The following is a 9,960-nucleotide window of genomic DNA, read 5'->3' on the forward strand; positions in this document are numbered from 1 at the left end:
TATCGTCAGTTACATCAAAAGTAAGTTTCAAGCCATGATAGGAAACACTTATAAATAACATTTCCTATACTTAGCAATTAATACTGGGCAAGTATCTTTCCCATTCATAAGGTTGCTCCACCACTGCCCAGCAAGTTTAGACTCTTTTATATGGCATCTTCCCCTTTCTGGATTCACTGAACTCAGATAAGTCATAACATGTATTTATACTGATAGTTATAGTATTGTATGAAATCCCCCCCCCCGAAATTTCCAATATAGAATAACAGGTTCATCACTGAAGGAAGTCAAAACAGAAGCTCAAACAGGGCAGGAACCCGGAGGCAGGAGCTGATACAGAGGTCATGGACGGATGCTGCTTACTGGCTCACTCATCATGATTACACAACCCGCTTTCTTGCAGAACTCAGGACCACCAGCCCAGGGCCGTGCCCCCCATTAATCACTTATTTTAAAAATGCCTTGCAACAGGATCTTATGGAGGCATTTTCTCAACTTATGTTCCCTCCCTTCAGATAACTCTAGTTTGTGTATCAAGTTGATGTAAGACTAGTCAACACAGATATCAAAACCATAGAACTAGTCACACCCTTTACTCCAAACAACTCTCCTAGAAAAGTATCCTAAAGGAATACTTTACTGAATAAAATTTAAAATCCTGTTTCAATATTTTTGTTCTCATAATAAGCAGTAAGGAAACTATAATAGGTTAGAAATATCTAAGTGGATAGATGAGAATCACTATACAAACCATTACATAGTAAGAGAATCACAAACTTGAGATTAGCCTGAACTTCATCAAGACTTTGTCTTTAAAAAAAAAATACAATGTTAGTTAAGTGGGATAGCATGTATTAAAACACTAACTATAAAGATTATGTGGAGTATTCACTTGACTGCATATACACTAAATTAGAAGACTACACAGAAGGTTGGTGTGGTCCCTGCACAATGATGATACACAAAAATTCATGAAGTAGTCCATATTTTTCAAGATATATAAAGAACTGCCAAAAACAAACACATAAACTAGGTGTGGTGGTGCATGCCTTTAATCCCAGCACTGAGGATGCAGAGGCAGGTGGATCGCTGAGTTCAAGGCCAGCCTGATGTACACAATGGGTTTCAGAACAGCCAGAGCCACACGGAGAAACCCTGTCTCAAAAAAACCAAAAACAATAAATAAACACCTAAAGTACAACTTCCCCAGTTAACAAATAATCTAATAAACTGAATAAACAGTTCTCAAAAAGGAAATGCAAATAGCCAATACATGTTTTAAAATGTTCTCAACATCCTTAGCTAGGATAGGTAAGTCAAATCAAAACTGCTTTGAGACTCCATCTTACCCCAGTCAGAATGACTGCATCAAAAAAATCAAAAAATGTATGGTGGAGGATGTGGGGATAGAGGAACACTCATCACTGCTGATATAGGGAGGAGCACTCATCACTGCTGATGTGGGGAGATAGAAACACATTCATCACTGCTGATGGGATTATAAACTTGTACAGTTAGTGTTGAAGTCAGTCTTTCAAAGGCTGAAAGTAGAACTTCAGTTATGAAATATGACACAGTTATCTCGTGGGTAAATACTGGAAGTACTCTGATCAGTTACCACAGAATACTTGCTTGCCCATGTGCTATTCATAATAGCCAGGAAATGTAACCAGTCTAGATGTCCCAGATGAGTGATGGGTGGTGGCGGCGGTGGTGCATGCCTTTAATACCAGCTCTCAGGAGGCAGAGGCAGGCAGATCTCTGTGAGTTCAAGGCCAGCCTGGTCTACAAGAGTCACTTCCAGGACAGCCTCCAAAGCCACAGAGAAACCCTGTCTCGAAAACAACAAACAAAAATAATTCAAAAACAAATAAGTGGATAACACAAAACAATGGAATCTTAATCAGTCATAAAGAAAAGTGAAGTCCCCCAGCCTGATAGGTAGGAAACCAGCATAAGACTGACCCAGACCCCCTGAACATGGGTGTTAGGAGGACTGGATGGTCTAAGGGGCCTCTGGTAGTGGATTAGTATTTATCCTTAGTATACAAATGGACTTTGGGAGCCCACTCCACAGAGAGGGATACTCTCTCAGCCTGGACACATGGGGGAGGGCCTAGGCCCTGCTCCAAATGATATGACAGACTTGAAGATTCCCCATGGAAGGCCTCACCCTCCCTAGAGAGTAGACAGGGGATGGGATGGGAGTTGGGAGGGGGACAGGGGAGCAGGGGAGGATGAGGGAACTGGGATTGACATGTAAAAAAGCTTGTTGCAAATTTAAATTTAAAAAATATTAGAAAGAAAGAAAAGTGAAATCATAAAAGTTTCAGAAAAATGGAAACTGCAAATCATTATGGCAAATAAATTAAGCCAAACTCACAAAGATAATACATATTCTCCCATTTGAGCAGGAGTAGGTGTGTGTGTGTGTGTGTGTGTGTGTGTGTGTGTGTGTGTGTGTGTGTGTGTGTTTACAAGTGTACATTTGTAGCTCATCAAACTAGAAAGGGGATCATGAGGGGGAGAAGAGATCTTAAGGGAGTAAGTCATAAAGAGATAAAGAGGACAGTAAAGTACATGTTCTAGGAAAGAGAGTACTAACTGGGGAGAAAGGACCAGTTGGAGATGGGGAGGAGTGAGGAGGAAAGGCAAACCAAAGCAAACTGGCACATTACAAAGATGCTATAATGAAATCTGTTACTTTATATCCTGACTTGAAAAGTTCATTTTAAAAATGTTAGCATTTTAAAAGATTGTGTAGTACCTTAAAAAAATATTTATAAATAAATTATTTTGGGGGTTGTACAAGCAAAATACAAGCCAAGCATGGTTGTACACACCTATAATTTTAGCACTCAGGAAGCTGAGGCAGGAGAATCACAAATTTGAGATCAGCCTGGTCTTCATAGTAAAACAAAATACAAAATTATATTTACATCAGATTTTCATGTTATATAAATACAGTCATTGTTAAACACACACAAAAAAAAAAAAAAAAAAAAACAAACCTGAGTATCGTTTTTGCATAGGGTTGGGGTTTCTTGCCCCTACCACCTTTTATAGTTAGTAGCCTTTGGTGTGGTTAGATCTTACAATTAATAAGAAAAACTATTCTGTGTGTTGAGATGAGATGAATTTTTGGAATGCATAGTGACCAAAGAAGTAAATTACAGAAAAATGTAGTTAAAGTCAACAAAAACTGAAGCGTTCACTAGTGTGAATTTCCAGGTACAATGATATACACCTGCAGTCCCAATCTACTCAGGAAACTGGGGCAGGAAAACTACATATTTGATGCCAGCCTGGGTAACATAGGCAACATGAGCAACTCAAAGAAACCTTGTGAAAAAGAAGGGAGGCTGGTAAATAGAGAAAAAAGATGGATATCCAAATGGGACAGAAGACACCAGGTTCTTCACAGCCCACGGAGTTTCAAATCCTGGAGTCCTTTGTCACCTTCTGCTGGTATACCACAGCAGAACTATAGCAGGACTTCCCAGTTTTCCTTGTCATTCCACATGTACAGGGCAACAGTTGTCATCCTTTGTGAGAATTGTCTCTAATAAATCTGCACCCCATTTCTCATCCTTTCTAAGGAGACGCAATTGACACCAAGAACTTGGACAAGTTCCTAGCCAATGAGGGGATCGAGCTCACAGAGGAAGAGATGAAAAACCTGATGCCTCACCTGAAATTAAACGGTGAGGGTTTCTGCATGCAAGGTGGTTGGTGTCTTCCTAAAGGTGCCTTTGCAACTAGCATAGAAGATCCTCAGAAATTATCTTTTCAAAAAGCAAGTTGGGGAGGGAAGAATTTATCCAGTTTACACTTACTCATCATCAAAAGCAGGAGAGGAACTCAAACAGGGTGGGAACCTGAAGGCAGGTGCTGATGCAGAGGCCATGGAGAGGTGCTGCTTCTAGCTGGCTTCCTCAGGCTTGCATAGCCTGCTTTCTTTCTTTGTTTATATATTTATTTTTTTATTTTTATTTTACATATTGATCCCAGTTCCCTCTCCCTCCCTTTCTCTTTCCCTCTCTCCCTCCCTCTTTCCCTCTCTCCCACCCTCACATGCACCCTGACCACCCTACTCTCCCATCCCCCCACCCCTGACACCACATGTAGAGTGATGCCCTCCAGGAGGGGTCATCTAAATCTGTCAAGTCATTTGCAGTAGGGACTAGAACTTCTCTCCTGTCTCTAGGTTAAGGGAGTATCCCTCCATGGGGGATGTGCCTGCAAAGTCCTTTTGTATACCAGGAATACATCCTGGTTCCACTGTCTGAGGTCCTTTAGACTGCCCAGGCCTTCTAGCTGAGGCCCATGTTCAGGGGGTCTGAGTCAGTCCAATGCTGGATTCCCAGCTATCAGTCTGGGGGCCCATTAGCTCCTACTTATTCAGGTCAGCTGTCTCTATGTATTTCTGCAGCCTGGTCTTGTCCTCTCCATCTGCATCTGGATTCCAGTTTGGCTCAGTGTTTAGTTGTGGGTGTTTGCTTCTGTTTCCATCAGCTACTAGATGAGGGCTCCATGATGGTGAATAAGTTAGTTGTTGATCTCATTATCAGGGAAGGGCATTTATGGTAGCCTTTCCACTGTTGCTCAGATTGTTAGTTGGGGTCAGTCTTGTAGGTCTTTGAACATTTCTTTAGGTTCAGTTTTCTCTTCAAACCTATAATGGCTCCCTCTTTTATGGTCTCTCTCTCTCTCTCTCTCTCTCTCTCTCTCTCTCTCTCTCTCTCTCTCTCTCTCTCTCTCTCTCTCTCTCCTATTCCTACCCTGACTCAATCTTCCTAGTCCCATGTGCTTTCCTCTCTTCCCCTTCTCCTTCTCCTAGTTCTCTCTCCATCACTGCCCCCCCACTCCCCATATGCTCTGGAGATCTTGTCCCTTCCCTCTTCTGTGAGGGACCTTATATGAATCTCTTAGAATCCTCCTTGTATCCTCTGGCAGTGTAAATTATAGGCTGGTGATCCTTTGTTCTATGTCTAAAATCCATATATGAGCAAGTACATACCATGTTCCTCTTTTTGTGACTGGGTTACCTCATTCAGTTTCTTCAAGTTCCATCCATTTGCCTGCGAATTTCAAGATTCCATTATTTTTTTTTTCTGCAGAGTAGTATTCCATTGTGTAGATGTGCCACATCTTTATCCATTCTTCAGTTGAGGGGCATCTAGGTTGCTTCCAGGTTCTTGCTATTACAAATAATGCTGCTATGAACATAGTTGAGCACATGTCTTTGTTGCATGGATGTGGATCATTTGGGTATATGCCTAAGAGGGGGATAGCCATGTCCTGTGGTAGACTGATTCCTATTTTTCTGAGGAACCGCCATACTGATCTCTAAAATGGCTGTACAAGTTTGCACTCCCACCAGCAGTGGAGGAGTGTTCCCCTTTCTCCACATCCTCTCCAGCATAAGTTGTCATTGGTGTTTCTAATTTTAGCCATTCTGGCAGGAGTAAGATGGTATCTCAAAGTTGTTTTGATTTGTATTTCCCTGATAGCTAAGGATGCTGAGCACTTTCTTAAGTGTCTTTCAGCCTTTTTGATTTCCTCTATTGAGAATTCTCTCTTCAGTTCTGTACCCCATTTTTAATAGGGTTTTTTTTTTTTTTGGTGTTTTGTTGACTAGTTTCTTGAGTTCTTTGTATATTTTGGAGATCAGCCCTTTGTCAGATGTAGGATTGGTGAAGATCTTTTCCCAGTCTGTGGGCTGCACTTTGGTCTTGTCCACTGTGTCCTTTGCCTTACAGTTTGAGGAGATCCCATTTATTAATTGTTGATCTCAGGAAGCAGAGACAGGTAGATTTCTGTGAGTTCAAGGTCTACAGAGTGAGTTTCAGGGGATCCAGAGCTACACGGAGAAACCCTGTGTCAGAAAAAAAAATTAAAGACCTGCAGCAGAGCCCACAGGACTCCTCAGCCTGGCCCCCACGCCCGTCCTGTAATGCAAACCGCTGAACCATGATTCTCTAGCACAGCTTTATTCCCACTTTTGTCCTTTAGCTTAGCTACCACTTTTTTTCGAATGCTCCCCCTCTACTCCATTCCCATCCCACAGTGCACTCATGAAACCCTGTTTGACTGCCCCATGCTCCCTGTTGCATCCCATGATTCCTATTCCACTATTCACCCCTCAGCCAAAGCAGCACTGTTTCTTCTCAGAACTCTGATAGGATTTTATTAGAGACAGAATATATCCCTCCTGCTCTGGGCTTTTTGTTTGTTTGTTTGTTTGTTTGTTTGTTTGTTTGTTGTACACTTCTGTGATCACCCAACAGACTTTAAAGTTCTTAAAAGAAAAAGTCTGGTGTCAAATGCTAACAACACAAAAGGGAATGAATCACAGCCCTTGTCCTCAAAGAGCATTTAATCCAATAGAGGAAGAAGCACATGAAATAATGTGATGTAATGGGATAAATGTATACAGAGGGACATATGGCTGAGATTGAAGTCTTCTGGGGGAAAGACTGGCTTAACAGTTGCCTGGCACCCTTCCAGGCAGAGACAGGCTGTGCTCTCACTATAGCAAAGCACATTTGAGCATCCAGGTAACCAAAAAAATGAATAAAGACATGGCAGCAGAAGGGCTAGATGGGAAGAGGGGAAGGGTTAGTAGGAGTTAGAGGGAGAGAAAAGGTAATAAGGGGTGAATAGGATCAAAATAGTGGAATACATGTAAGAAGATGATACAATGAAACCCATTGTTATGTACAATTAATAAAAACTTTCAAAAAAGACTTCTCAGAAAGAGCAGGTCCTTCCCTCCCTATTCTAATGTGTGCATATGCCAACATATTTCTCTTCATATCATTACACCTACACACACACACACACACACACACACACACACACGATCCAGTGAGATGACTCAAAGGTAAGGGAATTTGCTGCCAAGCCTGACAACCTGAGTTTGATCCCCAGAACCCACATGAAGGAAAGAACCAACTCCTACAAGTTGGTCTCTGATACCCACATGCATGCTACAGTACTCGTATATGCATGCAGGTGTGTGTGCAAATATATATATATATATATATATATATATATATATATAGTCGTCTTCTGGAAAAGATACTTACAGACTTGAGAACAGATTCTGTTGACAGTACCACTTATGGCCTGTAACTGTCAACCACATTCTTTTAAACTATAACAGGGGAACCTCACTGAAAAAGTACAGACATTTGTCTCCCTACAAGTCATCATTGTTCCATCCTACTTAGCTGAGAGAAAAGCTAGTCCAAATCCCAAAGCAAATAAATACAAGTTCAGCCTAGTACTTTCTATGGGCCGCAGAGGGCGCTGGAGTTGACAGGAAATCACATACTTTGTTGTTGTTAATAATTTCACAACTTTTATTAACCTTACTAAAGTTTTTATGTGGCTGCCCCTGTATCTGTATCAAATGTTTTACAGAAAGTGGAAAGATTACCATACAATCAATAATGGAGGGCCTGAAGAAGATTAAACGTGAGTGAAAACTTATACGACAATTTAAATTGTATTAATTTTCATATGTGCTATGTACTGTGCAAGTAATACTTGCAACAGTACAGAGACAGTTCATTTGTTAAAAGCTCTGGCTGCTGTACCCAAAGACCCAGCCCCTGTTCCCAGCACCCACATGGTGACTTACAACCACCTGTGACTCCAGTCCCATGGGATCTGCTGTCCTTTTCCAGACCCCAAAAGGGCACTGTGCACACATGATTCACATATATGCGGGAAACACCCCTATACACATAAAAAGAAAGAAAACAGAGTGGTACATGGGGCTGGGAGTGTACTCTGTGGCACAGCAATCCACTGCCATGCACCGAGGCATGGCACCAGCACTGAAAAGCCAAGGTAATGAGTTTTCTTGTCCAGGCTGATCTCACTGCCCTTGGGCCCCAAATAAACACACAGATGCTGGGTTAATTATAAATCTGTGGGCGGCTGAATAGGGCTTCTTATTGGCTATCTCTGTCTTCATTATCAACCCATTTCTATTAATCTATGTATTTCTGCATGGTATTATCTTACTGGAGAATGCCTAGCTCCACATGGTGATGACTGCCTGCCTACACGTCCCAGAATCCTCCTCCTCTGGTAGCCCCACCTATCCTTCCTGCCTGGCCACTAGCCAAACAGTGTTTTATTCATCAACCAATAAGAAAAATATATATGCAGAAGGATAACCCCCATCAATAATGTTTATTCATTGTAGAAAATTTACATATTCATAAAGATAAAACTATTTACTCTGTAAACCAGGCTGACCTCGAACTCACAGAGATCTGCCTGCCTGTAGATAAAACTATCCAAAAGGAAAAAAATTAACAAATTGATTAGTAATGCTTCCTGGCAATAATCCATAATTTTACCACCATATTCTCTCTTGTGCATATACAACCACCTGCATCTATGTTCTGTGCTCATATAGGAAAGAATCACCGGAAGTAATAAATTAAATTTAAAAAAAGAAAGAAAAAAAAATCACTGGGCATTGGTGACGCACACCTTTAATCCCAGCACTCGGGAAGCAGAGGCAGGCAGATCTCTGTGAGTTTGAGGCCAGCCTGGCCTACAGAGCTAGTTCTAGGACAGCCTCCAAAGCAATACAGAGAAACCCTGTCTCAAAAAAAAAAAGGAAGAAGAAGAATGAACAGGAGGTTTGAATATTATTCTGAGAAACTATCTTTTGCCCTCTTCCCACAACCACAGAATTCAAGCTTATACTTGGTCAGTGAGGAGTTTGAATTTTTATCTCTGTAGCTGTTTTGCCCAACAAGTGAGGTTAAAAAGAAAAAAGTAACATTTTTTTTAATCTGTCTCTACAAGTCTGATTAGTAGGATTTAAGAAAACTTAGGTGCTTTATGCAAATACGAATAAGATAAACTTTAATTAAAAATACATTTAAATTCTGAGTATTTATACTTCATGCTCCCAAGTTTAAAAAAATAGTTATTAAAAATGTTTGGAGTTGCCACCATGCCTGATAATCTGAGTTGATTCCCAGGATCAGGAATGGGGTGGGAATCAGAGGATTAACTCTGAAAGTATCAAAAGTGAATATATTAATATCAGAAGTTATTTCTACCTATGCTAACATGATGCTTCTGAGTAACAGGTTATCTTGTACACGGTACCTCTGTGGCCACAAAGAACCACCATCACTTTGCAGGCTTCAATAATTTGCCACAGATCTTTCTTGGTATTAAAAAAGTGCAAATATCCCTTATCTGGCCATGGCCAACCCAGTCAAATGCAGAAAGCTAAACCCTATGTCCACTTTCTCCTGGGCTTTTATCTCCCCTTGTTTAAGAAATAAAACTAACCCACGTTTTGATGAGAAAAGATAATACATGATATGTGGCTAGCCTTGATTTCAGTTCTGACCCAAGTTTTTACTTGGGAAGTAAAATTGTCCTATTGCTGTGAAGAAACACCACAACCATGACAACTCTTGTAAAGAAAAACATTTAACAGGGGCTGGCTTACATGTGATGATACTTTATTTGTGCTTTACCAGATAAAGCTTTCCTGAAGATCAGAATGCAGAGCTAGCCACTAGTTAGCCAGAGAGGCCAGATGGTTATGGCAAACACCTTTAATCCCAGCACTCAGGAGGCAGAAGCAGGTGGATCTCTGTGAGTTCAAGGCCACCACTGCCTGGCCTCTATGGCTAACGAGTGGCTAACTCTGTACCCTGATCTTCAGGCAAGTTTTATTAGTTAAAGCACAAACAAAACATTACCACACTTACAGTTTCAGAGGTTTAGTCCATGTCAGGAAGCATGAAGGCATTCTGACAGGCATGGTGGCAGAGCAGTAGCTTAGAGTTCTATGTCCAGTTTGGCAGGCAGAAGGAAGAGAGAGACACTGGGTCTGGCTTGAGCATTTGAAATCCCTAAGCTCATCCCCAGTGACACACTTCCTCCAACAAGGCCACACCTACTCCAACA

The 9,960-nt window shown here is 41.2% G+C and overlaps 1 non-coding gene across 1 annotated transcript; it reads left to right on the forward strand.

Moving 5' to 3' along the window:
* Window positions 1-886: 886 nt before the first annotated feature.
* On the forward strand, window positions 887-991 carry LOC127221870 (U6 spliceosomal RNA). Its single transcript, XR_007834506.1, has one exon. It is a non-coding gene; the product is annotated as a U6 spliceosomal RNA (small nuclear RNA).
* The last annotated feature ends 8,969 nt before the right edge of the window (window positions 992-9,960 follow it).

Source organism: Phodopus roborovskii, unplaced genomic scaffold (genome assembly GCF_943737965.1).
Source record: "Phodopus roborovskii unplaced genomic scaffold, PHOROB, whole genome shotgun sequence".
NCBI classification, from domain to species: Eukaryota; Metazoa; Chordata; class Mammalia; order Rodentia; family Cricetidae; genus Phodopus; species Phodopus roborovskii.